This window comes from Meleagris gallopavo, chromosome 5, assembly GCF_905368555.1.
Source record: "Meleagris gallopavo chromosome 5, MGAL_WU_HG_1.1, whole genome shotgun sequence".
NCBI classification, from domain to species: domain Eukaryota; kingdom Metazoa; phylum Chordata; class Aves; order Galliformes; family Phasianidae; genus Meleagris; species Meleagris gallopavo.
This window is the reverse complement of record NC_139408.1, coordinates 28,955,231-28,969,428: the sequence shown is the minus strand read 5'-3', so window position 1 is coordinate 28,969,428 and position 14,198 is coordinate 28,955,231.

Sequence of the window (14,198 nt, the reverse complement as noted above, 5' to 3'; positions counted from 1 at the left end):
TTCAGTGGCTCCCGGAGCACGGGGATAGCCTTCACGGGAGTGGGAGCGCCAGCCTCAGGGAGCAGCTAGGGCCTGTGCGGGAATGATGTCGGTGCTGGGGCTGGGCTAGAAGCGCCTCGCAGGGCCTGGCTGTTTTGGAGCGGTGCTATGGGGCCGCTCGGCTTGCGGGCTGCGGGAGCACCGCAGCGCTTGGGCGGGGGCCGCAGGTCCTAGCAGTACCGCAGAGCCCGGCCGGGGGAGCGCTGCGGGGAAACTCGGCGCGTTCGTCTGCCTTTCTTGTCATCGGTTTCTCATCGATTCGTTCAAAGTATGGGAAGGAGGCACGAGGCTGCAGAGGCAGAGCAGGGGGCTCGGCCAGCCCAGCTGCACTTGCAGTGAGGCTATGGCGTGCAGTCCAGAGACAGGACTGGTTAAAAAGGGGAGAGCACTCCACACGTAAAACTACTTTTTTTCGTGCTCTGAGGTGGGAATGAGGAGGGAATAAAAGCTTACATCTGTTAACATTCAGTGGGACTCGCTGTGCAAGCACTGTTGTGTTTAGAGCCCTGTGAAGCTGCTCTCAGCCTGAGCCTACTGCCACAAAAGCGATCCCAAGCCATCTGAGAGCAGAGCCATTGGCACGGATGGGCTGGGAAGCCGTTGGCTAGGCTTGAAATTGATGGGAGTTTGACTCCAGCAACAGCTAGTTATTTTCAAACAAAACTTGTGTTTCTTGGCTCTATATGACTTAGAAAATTCTCCTTCACTTTTAAACAATGAATGTTGAGGGTTTTAGGCTCAGGGAATACTCTAGCACATTTGGTGGTTATTCCTGCATATGTGCAGTACACAGAACTAAACACCTAAGCTAATAAGGATAAATTATCAACAGTGCCTCCTTTGAAGCCCCCTCACTAAGATGAAAGCAGAGACTCAATGTGCCAAACAACAGCTTGCTGTTGTTTTGCTTACTCCACCATTGTCTGTAGCCATAGTTTCCCCTGAGCGCAATAGCAAAATCTCCCCAAAATCAGAGGTGCATCATCAAGCTCCTCAACTCAAAGCAGCACCTTGTCAGGTTGCTTTTAAAACCTACATAAGGAGATCACTTGGAAGGGAGATTCTAAAGCCCAGCTGGTGGCTGAGAAATGTTAATTGCTGTCAAGTCTGCCACACAGTTATTGAGGTTTGTAACTTAAATTCAGGGGAGGGGTTTGATTGGAAACTGATTGGTAGCAAGGTGAGGTGAATTACCCTGTGTTCCTCATATGACATCCTCCTGAAAGGGTTCTGTGAGCCTCTCTGGTTAAACACTTCAGTCACTGTGATTTTGGGTGAGGTAGTTAAAATTGCCATTAATAGGTCAGCAAGCTAATAACGTGATCCCTCTCTAAGAAACCTGCTTATTTATGGTTCTTGTTCATTAGTTCATTTTTACTCTACGTTTGCCAGAAGGACTGAGCTGCTTCTTCATTACCAGAGGATCACTGCACATCTGACTTGTACATCACCATCAAGAGAGCAAGAAAAATGGCTAATTTCTTTCATTTTCATAAGTCTAAATCCTAAGTTAACAAAGCTTAGCTGCCCACTTTTGGCAATCTAGGGAATTGGGAGTGGGAGAGGAAGGGAATGCTATCAATAAAAGCAACAAAAGGCACTCTATATCTTCAAGATGTTCAAATTTTGTGACAGTGATGGTCAGGCACTGGCAAAATGCCAGACGCTGGAGGGCTACTTCTACTCGTAATTTGAATGTGCATTGCTATAAATAAAAAATGAATGCACTGCAATTCCAACAGCTTATGTCTTCCAGACTGAGTTATAACTGCCTGCTGGTTAGGCTCATTAACAGTAAAAACAGTACCTGATCGGCTTTGTTTTCATCTTGGTAAGCTGTAGTTGGGGCCACAATTTCAATCCCCAGAGGCTGCATTTTGGGAACTCCTACTGTGTTGAAAATGTATGGAGACTGAAATCTATGTATATAATCAGGCTGGATGGTAAGAAAGCTCAGGAAGGATATTTGTGCCTTTCAATGATTAAAAAAAAGATATGGCAGCATTTCTAAGAGAGGGGACTCAGAGGGATTCCTTGAGGAAATTAGACATTGTTAAGAAATGGCTCCGAGTAAGTAGACCGAAACCAAGACAGAGACAGTGAGTCTGAAATGGAAAATTGTGAACTGAGGGCAAGTTATACCACCGAGCTGGCTGCATTCTGCAAAGAGAATTTCTACAATAGCACGGAGACGAGTGTCTTACCTTGGAACTGGAGCCGCGGGGGCAGATACTCTGCCAGATTTTTGTGCTCATTAATGTACGTGGCAGTAAGTTCATTCAAGAAATTAATCTAAAATCATGTGGACTAGTGCTCCATTAACATCTGTGGAGGGAAATACCATGCCAGCCTATAACCCTTCGATTAGCCCACTGTTGTGCTCAGAAGACTACTGAACAGTACTGCTTCTTTTATTTAGTTACTCCATTACATATCCCCTATGTGTCTTCAGAACTGTTTCTCCTTTTAGTGACAAAACGCTATTGTCAGCATTGTTCTGTAATTGCAGAATGCACTGTAATTTTAGGCACGGGTCTTGCAAGCTGCTCTGCCTGGGTGGGCTCCTGAAATCCACACAGGGCCAACTTGACATTGGTGGGGGTAGTCTTTGCTAAAGCCCCACCTTTGGAAACCAAAAGCCTGTATCATCATCTCAGTTTTCATTTCTATTTTTCTAGCTCCCGTGGTTGCAATAGGGAAATTAAGAGTAGCCTAATGGATCATAAAGCTAAGCATGAACAGAAAAAATGCTTGGGGTTGATTATTTTGTTATCTTAAGGACATGGGGTCAATCTGATGATTTTTCAGGGAGCTTTGTGTGCTTAGAATTGGAAAACACTTCATTCTGCCCTGACACATACCAACAGGCCTACTAGCTGTGTTCTACTACTGCAGAAACATTTTACTGCTGTTGTATGACGCAGAAAAGCCCAGCTTGAATTTCAGGTTATGACTGTCCTTGCACATTCCTCACACAAGCTAGCCCTTGTGGAGAAAGCTGGCCTTTCTGTGACTGAAGGCTCACTGGGTTCCATGCAGTGCTGATAGGCACAAGTGCAGCAAATTGAAAAGGTGTATTAGAGAGCAGAATCACTTTCTGACTAAATAATACAGAGAAGATATTGCTACTGGGGCTTTCTTCTGCAGAGCATTTTAAGAAGGCTCACTGGGGCCTTTTAATTTCTCTCAGAGCAAACCCAAAACACTCTTTTCTACCCAGATATTGGCAGTATCTTGGGAAAATGCTTTACTTTTTCTCAGGCTTGTGCCTAGTTCTTACTGCAAAGAAAGGAGTTTGCATTTTGCAGTCAGTAGTGCCTCTTGTTAGCTCTGCCTCACAGGCAACAAGTCAAGGGAAACACCAACAACTGGGGCTGAGATGCACCTCTGTTCATCACTGAACATCCTCTTGTATGCTGGAGTCATACAGAGCTTTTCCTCCCTGTCCTTTCTCTCTTTCTCTTTCTTTCCTCTCTCTTCACAAAGACTTTGTACAGAACAGGATTTCTACAGCATGCTAATGACATAGGGGAAAGTTCCCATGTAGATTTATCTTCCTTTCCATTAAAAGAAACAAACAAACAAAGCATTTATTGATTTGACTTTGACTGTTAAATTCACTTGCCACTTAAATTCTCATATTTGAGTTTCTTCTACTGCCTGCCTTTTCCCTCTGATTCTGCACCCCTATCCACTTTCTTCTGCCTTTTCTTGCTACATTCTTATGTGTTTGCTTCTGCTTCCTCTGTCATGTTTCCCTCTTGCATTCTGTACCAACTCCTGCAGCATAAGCTCTCTCAGATGCTTGACTCTGCTACTGGGACTGTTCTAGATATTAACATAAAATAAGTGTATGGGGCTGCTGAATCACGGCCTGAACCTCTGATTGATCACCTGAGGCGAGCAATGAGTCAGCCACAGAAGCACAGGTGAAGGTAAATCACCTGTGCTGCAGGAAGGGGTGGAGCCTGGCTCTACCTCTCCTAGAGCCATTTAAGAGCTGACTGGCAGTGGGGAAGGATTTCTCTGGAGATCTGCTCCCTTGGAGTTCATCTCGTGAGCCCAGGACAGGGTGAGTGACTTTCTCTCATTACTCCGATATAAATTATATTAGCCAAGCTCCCGGACGGACGGACACACACACGCACACACACACCCCCACCCCCATCTGTATATCCATTGATTATACAATATTATACAATAAGCATACAGTGTTTACAGAGTTGCAGCTTCATTCCATAAATGCCTGTTTCACTCCTCGCCAAGGGTAAAGGAAAACTGTCTTCAGAGGGATATGATCTGGCTGAAATACTGACCACACTCTTGAGCATTGCTAGTAACAGACACTGGGAATGCTCAGGAATCACCAGATACACCTGCTGCCTGGCAGAATTAGGTCTTTTTTCTCTATTGCTGCATGAAAAATGATGGTACTGCTAACTGTCCCAGCTGCCTTGCGTAACCTCTGGGGCTGGCTACACACTCTTCACTTTGCCTTCAGGACTCTGTACCTGTATAAGGGTGTTTGATTCTGTGGCTAGAACCCTGCTGTAATCTATTCAGGTGGAAAAATCTGATTTTGAGATAAGTTAAAAACATCGAAGTGATACATGTAATAACATTTTTTAAAAGATTTCCCAGTCTACTTTCCCATTGGTTTTTGAATGAGTGGCAGTAATAAGCTCTATCCTGGGACACGTATTTTGAATTCCTCAATTTTTTATTATTCTCAGTGCTACTCACAGGATATAGATTAGAGAAGTCTTTGCAGAATCAGGTCCTAACAAAGGACACTGAGTGTGGTTCCAGAAGAATTAGAACATAGACTTGTTGTCATTCCATCTTATGGAAGAGGAATATCGCCTCAATGTTGTGTGTTCTGTCACAGCTGTCAGTGTGTGCACTGGGCTAAGTGGACTTTTGGCTGCAACCAGAACACTATACTCCATTTATTTTGGGAAATGCTCAGTATTACTTCTTGAGGTTTGACCTCAAAAGCATTTGGATGGAAAAGGGTGGAAAAATAGTTTGACTCTCCTGAATGTGAAGATAAAGCAGAGAAACTTGACCCCTAGCATGGAGGGTTTATGTTTTCTATTACATTATAGGACCATTGTGGGTGTTCAGCACAGTGGAGCATTTAAGTCCTGAATGCAATAAAGTTTAAACTGAAGCAAAAAAAAAAAAAAAAATTGGAAATAAAACCAGAATTGCCTAATTCAGCCAGTAATTCAAGTGAAATATCTAGTGTTAGAACCTGCCAACTGCTTGATGTTTTTATCTATTTATTAAAAAAAAAGAAAAAAAATATGAAGAAAGTAGAACAGAAAATTATAAAGAACTTTCATTTTGCTGCTACAGTAGAGATTTTCCTATCAGTTTCATAAAGAGTTTACAGGATGTTGAATATTCAAGTCAGCTCAGAGTACCTTTCAGCAGAGTCTCTGGAACTGGAGACACAGTTGTTTGTGACTTCAGTTCCCTTGTTTTCATATGCAAATCTATATTCTTTGTTTCACCCCCCATAGAATATTCTTTCTGATGTTTTTTATTGTCTTCAGCTAATGATGTTAATAAACTCTCCATGTGTTAGAAGTTCTTTTGTGTGTAAAACACAGAAGTTAATGATAGCTACGAAGGCAGAAAAAAAAATCCACTCTTCATTGGCAGAGTTAGATCAATCTCCTTTTGCTTCTTTGATTCTTTATTTTCACTGTGTTCATTGTTCATTGTAAATGTTGCTTTTTTTTTTAAATGTATACTCATTAGGACTAACAGCAAAAACTGACAACCTGATTCTTCACCTAGCAAATCCAGTGGTAAATCACCTCCAAATTCCAATAGGAGCAGATGGGTTAGACTTAACAGTTTTGGTAGGAAACAAGCAAACAAACTACTTTCTGAAAAATATCCAAACTTGGAAAACAAATTTAAAGGCAATTTGGTAGAACAGGATGTCTTACATTTTTTCCTGAAGGACTCTTTGCAACTGATGGTCCCTGAGTCCCTCACAAAACTTCTGCTCCTGAAAATCCATTTCCCACAGCAGCCTAGTGAGATACATCAGTTTTGGGAAAAGGTTTTGTTTGGACTTGAGATCTAAATGTAAATCTTGGCACTCAAGATAGAGAGCAACTCAGAGGAAACTCAGCATTTTCTGTGATATGTATAAAGCATCATAGCTCACCTGTTCTCCTTTGAGTAGCTGGGTACAGCTGTCCTGGTCCCAAGATCACAGAAAAACTTCTTCTGAAAGGCCCCTTTGGTTTGGCTCCTTTTTTCTTCTCCCCTTTTTAACAGCTGGTGTTTCCAAGAACAGACTTGAAAGGCTGAGATAGATTTTCATTTTTAATAACTGAGCTTCAAGTTCCCCGGGGAAAAACGTCCTCCACTGGAGACAAGAAGGTCCTGTGTCACCCAAATTCTTTATTTATTAAAGAGAGAGATGAGATCCTCTTACAAAACTACAGTAATGTCTCTCCTTAAATCTGGAGAGGTGCTCACTGTTCCTTATGATATTTGTTTCATTTCTGTGCCTCCCCCCCACCCCCTCTAGGAAAATCTGGCAGGTTGCCCGCTACTACTGGGACCAAGATGCAGCAGGCAGGGACATGGGGGGAGACCTGTGGGGACCAGGCCTGTGACCTGGTCTAATGACGACACAGCACACCAGTGAGAGGCCATTTGGCTACTACATGCTTCAGGTGCTACAGATGAGTGATTATTTAATGGAAATCCTTTTAAGTGTGCTGGCAGTTGGCACTGGCTGATCAGCAAGAGGGAGCTTACCCTCCCTTGAGCTTGCTCCAGCTCGCTGCCAGGTGCTGAGGGTGGACAGAGGCAGAGCAGATTAACGCATGTGGAAAACTCGTAACAGAACATGAAACTCTCTGGACTGACTTTCATTATTTCCTTCCAATTTTTTAAATGATCTATTTTTGTAAAAATAAAAACTGGGGGTTTGCTTGCTGAAAATAGATCAGTCTGGAACAACAGAAACAAAAGCAAAATACTAGGGTTGTCTCCTCTTTAAAAGGAGACATGAACATAACAGTTTCAGAAAATTCCATGGGAAAAGCAAGTTTTCAATTGGATAAATAGCATGCTTCATTTTGAAGAGCTGCTTTATTGGGAAGTACCATACCCCAATGGCTGTATTTTCAAGTGTCTGTGTGTATATTGGGTACTGAAGTCACACCGGGGCACAGACACATATTTCAAAATTCTGCCCAGAATTTTTGGTGTGAGGGAAAGTCGGTGGGAAAACAAAACTCTCTCTTTATTGATGTGAAGACTTTGCAGCAATAAAATGGGAAGGCTGAAAGCTGATCAGGCACTAATGAACCTCAGGGCAATGTAAGCTTTTGCCAGGGTTTCAAGTAGGCAGCAGGCCAGTTTCAAGGGAATCACTGGAGAAGGCGGAGGAGAGGGGATAATGGTGCTAAGAGAGCTTGTGGCTGGTCAGGAGGGTCAGGTCCCACCTCTTGGTGGTTAGCAGGGGTGAGGGAGAGATGTAGGGTGATGGAAATACAGCAACCTCTCTCCCTGTGCATGATGCAAGCTTGTTTGTTCCCCTGGGAAAGTGCTGTGCTGACTCACTGCTGTCTGTCCCGGGACTAACACTAAGGACTACTGCTGGCTAAGCTAGCTTTCATGTTCTTTTTCCTTTCTTTTTCCTTACAGTTATCTGCTATTTCTTGTAATTCTGCTGCTTCCCAACTCCCTTCTGCTTTGTGTTTTCTCCCCTTGGTGCTCCAGTCCTCTTTACTTCCATCACCTGGCCTCATTTTTCTGCTGGCTTTCCCTTGTTCCCTCCTGCCACAGAAGGGGACTGGGCACACCAGCCCGGCTTGCACCATGAGCAGTACTGACTGCAATTGGTGCTTTCTGTCGTCCGAGACTTTCACAAATAGCATAGTAACTGAGAGCCCTAGAGCTGTGATTGAGTTCTCTTTATTGTCAAGCAGGCCCAGAGAGCTGCCTCATCTCTGTGCTGACTGATTTTTGCCAGCCAGCCTTAGATGCTCCTAAAGTAACTGGGCAGGTTGGACAACTATGGCATTTCCATGTATTTTTTCCTGAAACATTTGCTTTTTCAGTATCTAGCACTAGCTGATGTGTCTGCCTAGGACACTTGGAATGCAAGTGATTGTCTGAATCCATTTGCCCAGCCTCAGTGCCACAGTGCCACTGGTTATGGCAATGACACTTTCACGTGAGCTGGCCTGTAGTTCCAAACTGCTGAGTCATACTATTGTGTTTTGAGCTTTTTGTAAAGCACTGTACTATTTTGGAAGGAAAATCACAATGGAGGGATATGTAAGGGCCCCCTGGGAATGCTTGGTCCCTGCAGTATGGGGCTTTGCTTTGTCTTGGTGGGTCTTGAGGAAGCCCCCGCAGCCACGGCCTAGAAGAATGAGCAGCTTGCTTCAATATTTCCTTTCAATTCACTGCGGCTGGGGCGCAACGACTTAGGAAAGAGCTGGATTACAATACTGAAGAAAGGTTACATCTCATGCCTTTTTGTTATTGGCTCAGAGCTGTGCTGTGACAGCAAGTTTTTGAGAGGATATTTGCCTACACATGCACACAGACTTTCTGTATATTAGATAATTCCCCCAAAGCTCCCGATCCCCAAACTTCTACTGTGACCTGTTGATTTCTGCATGCACAGATTATGTGAGCTCCAGTCCTTATTCCTTTATAGTGTTACATTCATTGCAGATAGAATTTTGGAAGTTTTTCTGAAGAATCATCAGTAAATTCAGTGGTCAAGTGAAAGTACAATTACATTTGTCATGAGCAGAAGGGAGAACATGAGAACGAATAATAGCTCCTAACAAATCCTTAGGGATTGTAGGCAGATCATACTGCCTGTCTCGGGACTTGGTGTCTCTATTGCAAAAATCAAGATGTAATTTTACACATCACTGTTATAACGCGTTGAGATCTGAAGAGAAGACATATTAAAGAAGTGAAAAATGTTATTACTGTTTTATAGCAGAGGTAAATTTTCTTAAATTGCAATTGAGCTTTAGATTGTATGCTTCTTTATATCAGTTTTATGCCCAGGTAGTTCCACTGACTTAACTGAATTTAAGTTACGCTTACTCAAGAACTGTAGCTATGAAGTCATGTTTTATCAGTAAAGCTCATGCCGTAATAATGTCCATGGTCTCAGTTTATTCATTGCACAAAACACTCTCCTCAACCTGTAAAGTCTTCAAGCAAGTAGGAATGTTACCTAAATTCCAGCAGAATGTGAGCTTCTGTGCTTAAGTAGTCTGTCAGTGGTTACTGCAGCCTACTTGTATGTTCCTTTAGACATTTCCTCTTGCTAGTATTTTCTCCAGAGTGTCCCAGATCTAGGAGAATCCTATAAATGATTCTTCATATATTTAATGTCTTAAGATGCTAAAAGAAAGATAATCTAGTGTTGCTGATCCACTGGTATAATGAATGTCTATTAGTAAGAAAGCTTGAAAACGATAAATTTGAGGCCTTTGTGTTTGACTACCATGAAAAAGAAGTAACTGCTCTTTTCCTGAGTATTTACACAAGAAATGAGGCTAAATAACCTGCAGAACTAGAAATAATTCAGCCTTCAGAACCAAGCATGTCTACCTACATGTTAAACAAAAAGAAAAGGAGAAAATTGAGAAAAAGATGCCACTGGAAAAATTCAACTAAAAATCAGTTGTGACCATTGTCAGATTACATTCTGTACAAAGGACCAAGGCTAATTATCCTTGCATTAATTTGTGATGAACTCCTCTGCCATTTTGCACTCTCAGGGTGCAGGCAGGGTGGTCACCAGCATGCCTGCCAAGAGGGATTTGTGATATCTGAAGAGCAAGCACCTTCTAGCAGGGTCTGGGGGCTTGGAGGACCCCGAGGGACACTGAAGAAACAGACATCCCAGCTAATGGCTTGGAGGTGGATTGGCATGTGCCTGGTAGAAGTCCTAACTATGAGGAATATGCTTACACGAAGGATAAGCAGGATTTGTAAAAACAAACATAGCTACAGACAGACACATTAAGCCAAATTCATTCCTAGTAAAACTTGCCTGGCTTTCACTGCAGGAGCGGATTTGGCTCAGAGTGTGCCCTTATCTAAGACTAGAGCTGTGACATCTAATATGTACAGATATTAACACTGTATATACTTGGAGTCTTTCATTTATAAATGGATTTGCAGATAAATTCTGTCTGGTATATCAAAATTGGGATCCTCTGAATCCATGTGCATGTGTACGTGCCACATGGCACAACCTATACTCTCTGTGCCTATATATAGAACGTAAATATAGGCGATTGAGGGGGGGCAGGGGAGGGCAGGGGAGGCCTTGGCCCTGATCCATTACACCTGGCCTTTCGAGCACACCATTAAAATTTCATGTTGTTTTCCTCTGGTGTCTCCTGCAGTCTTTGTTCCTCTCAGGCCACTGCTGACCAGCATGCCTCCTGGCCCAGCCGACAGAAAGCCATGGGCTCCAGTTTGTGTTTTGCTGCTCTTGCAACTTCTAATGAGCTGTCAGTCACTGGCCTTGTTTCTTCGAAGCTTATCTTGTGACTGCTGAGAGGGGCCAGGAGTGGGGGTACGTGCAAGTGAGAGGCAGAGACAGCAACAGCGTATTTAAAGTGCTCTCTAGTTTTACAACCAGCATTTCTGTCCAGATTATTGTCACGTTCAGGCTTTCACCATGAAAAAAAAAAGTCACTCTGGATTACACCACATAAACAAACTGTTGCTTTATTATGAAGGAAGATCACTAATCTGTGTGCCTTATCAAAGTCATCATATAAACAGAACAAATTACCTTGTATCAGACTGGCTTGCAGGTCACCTTTTTCAGCAGAAAGAAAGGAAGTTAATTTCTAGAGATGAGTCAAAAGTGGAACTGTATTGCTAACCCACAACAGTGTTGGGGAGCTGGTTAGAAAACACAGGCTAGTTCTGCTTTAGGCCATTTTTGTTGTGCTGGTTGCTGAGCTTCAGCACAAGACCAGTGGGGAAAAGTGGAAGGGGCTGAAAGGAGCTGTAGGGAGTATGCAGGCATCCCTCTGCCATCACTGTAATGGATGAGCAGCCTTCTCTGCCACTGCTTGGGTGTACCCTCTCCAGTTTCCATTTGCAGAGTAGAACCCTGACAACATCTGGGTGCTCTTTTCCACGAGGACACTGAACAGCCTGTCTGAAGGCATCACTGCAATGTCGCGCCTGAACTTAGGTTGCACCAAAGATATTTCATTTGATGGTGTCCTCCTACCAATTCATTCAATTTGATAAATTCTGAAACTGCATCTCTCCTACTTGGCAATACCTGATTATGTTTTCACTGATGTCCCGGAGGGAGTGGGAAGTGAAAGCTAAACTGAAGGTCCAAAAATTCATATTAACCAAGCAGCTTTGTTTCATACCTGGTTGAAGATGCACGTGAAATGATAACTTTGGTATAAAATAAGACAACAACACTCACATTTCAGTATAGCTGAAGAAGAAAGATGAGTGAGGCTTTTGTACACAGTGTTGTATCATAATTGAGTTGTAGGGTTCTTCTTAGAGAATGAGACATTTTAGTGCCTTGGTTTCCTTGAACAGATTTAACATAAGTAATCGTTTATTTCTGATTCCAGGACAACCCTAACTCTATATTACTTCAATTATGTAGAACAAATCTCAGAAGCCTTGCTGCTCCCACCCACCTCCCTAACACCACCTCTGTCTTCACTACACTTCTGCACAGTGAGAAGATGCCTCCATCTTTCACAGTGACCAGAAACTCGTGTCCAGGGAAGCCAAGAGATTTGCACAGGACCACATGGATAGCTGGTGGCAGGGGAGTACCATCCTTTTCTGCTTTGTTCAACTTTAAAATGTCAGCTACCATTCTACTCTGATTCCAGATTGTTTTGTGTGCTAGGTTTATATACCAGACAATCTTATAAACAGCTGAGCAACACTGTCAACTCATACAATGAATCCTACACTTCCACTATTTTTAAAAAACATGGATCTTTAAACAAACTTTTGTCTTTTTGTGGTTTGATTCACGATTGCTAGATATTTGGTGTTGCTAATACTGATATTCCCTCATACCTCTGTGGTGAAAATATCCAGTTAGCAGGATAACAGGTGCTGTAGTTAAACTAGAACACCTGGAGATAGCCCAGCAGTGCTACAGCTGCTGCCTTTTTATCTTGTAAAGCTCTGTTTGATTTGAACATGGCTAAAGGCTGAGTGATGTACCGTGCTGTTGACCCCACCTGCTCTAGCAGTCTGGCACAGAACAAGCTGCAAGCCTCCTGGATACTGACCATGGATACCATGGGCATGGGGGATGAGGCCCTTCCAGGTGATCATGGCACTACAGCCCTCTGCTCACATCCTGCCTTGCAGCTCACAGGGATGTGGCAGTGGCAGATCCTGACTCCTTATAATTGATTGTGTACAGGCACCATAGGGGTCATTCAGCTGTTGGGCCGTGTGTGCACTCCTGACAGCTGTTCTCCATTTCCAGCAGAGCAGAGGAATTTTCTGTGGGCAAAGCTTGGCCCTTGGGCTGCCAGTTTCACCCTTTATAGGTGAAATCTGAGACTTTCTGGGACTACAATGAAAAATCCTTTTCTAAATGTCATCTTTAATTATTCTATCACATAATACTTAGTAGTCCAGAAAGGCTCTGTCTGACTGCTCGCATGGTTGGAAACTCGGGGTGCTGCCTGCCGACTGTGCTACACAGAGCTGACTGCTGCTCTTTGGGCTGCAGGAAGGGATCTGCTCTGAGGTGTGCAAAGCAATGTGCTTTTGGTGGCTCACAAGCAACCTTAAGAACAGGATTTGAACAGTGTGTTTTGTATCCAATGGGTGAAGGAGAGTGAATCTTTCAGCGCAAAAAGTAACTTTACAGATATCGAGGTTTGTTTTTTTTATTATTGAAACACCTACACAGCATTGGTGCCTTGCAGCTCGTGTGTGGACTCCCCAAAGCTTAAGGAACAGACACCTGGAGATTTTCTCTTATTTAGTGGACAAAGTAGTTCAAATGATGCAAGTCTTTCTTAATGAGCTTAACCAGAACTGTCACTGGGCTTGCCTCTGATACTGACAGATTTTCTGTTCAAAAGAGTAGGATTGAGAAGTCCATTTAGAGTAAATACATGTCAGCTCTGAGACCTTTCTCTGTGGTTAGAGGAAAGCATACCTTATTTAAAGGAAAAGTGAGAGAGTGCGGCTGTCTGCATGGCAGGTAGCAGGCTGTGGCCCCTGTGAATTATTGAAGTGGAATCTGGAATACACACCGCCACGCCGGGCCTTCTGCAGACCATGTCTCGTCGGAAGAACTGACTCTCGCCAGAGAGGTAATGGAGAAGGTGCTGGCCCAAATCTCCATAGTCACGGCCTAGATGCTAGGTCAGGAGGCGCACTCCTCATTGCATGAAGTATGTGGGATCTGAAAACTGGGCACTGCTCCAAGGCCTAAACACCAGCTGACAGAGATTGTTCATTGATGCCAAGAGCATCCAGAAGCTTTCCCCTGGAGGAAAGGATTTATGAAACCATTCTGTGACAGATGAGAGACTCTAGAAATCTCCTCTTACCCACTTCAGCATGGACAGTCCCAGAGCAGAGCTGGCTGACATGGGTATTAGAAATACTTGTTGGCACTGCAGCTCTAAGTAGTACAGGCAGCAACACAGCCCCACCAGCCTCATGGTGGAGCGACAAATGGCTACGGTGGATGACAGCTTCTTCAAGTAATTAATGGCATTGCAGCTGGGCTGGCTCAGTGTGGGCAACACTTCCATGATAACTTCTGACAAAGTCTGTCTGGAAGCTGGAAAGGCTTTTCTAACTACTGAAAAAAACTAGATGGCAAATACTACCACTGAGATAGGAGCTTAAATCCCAGCAGAGTGGCACTCTTCTGAGCTAATTAATGCTAACATCTTTCTGAGTACTTGTGTTCCATAGAATCCATTCACTGAGACAAAATATGTGTCAAATCCTTTCCAAGGAAGCAGGTTCAACCTGTTAGCAAGAACATACTTTGTAAGCTTCCTAGCTCTCTAATCCAACATTATGCAAAACAAGATAATCATTCCTGTGAATTTTAAAAAGGAGTGGGACTTTTGCATATTAATTTTCAAAGTTTC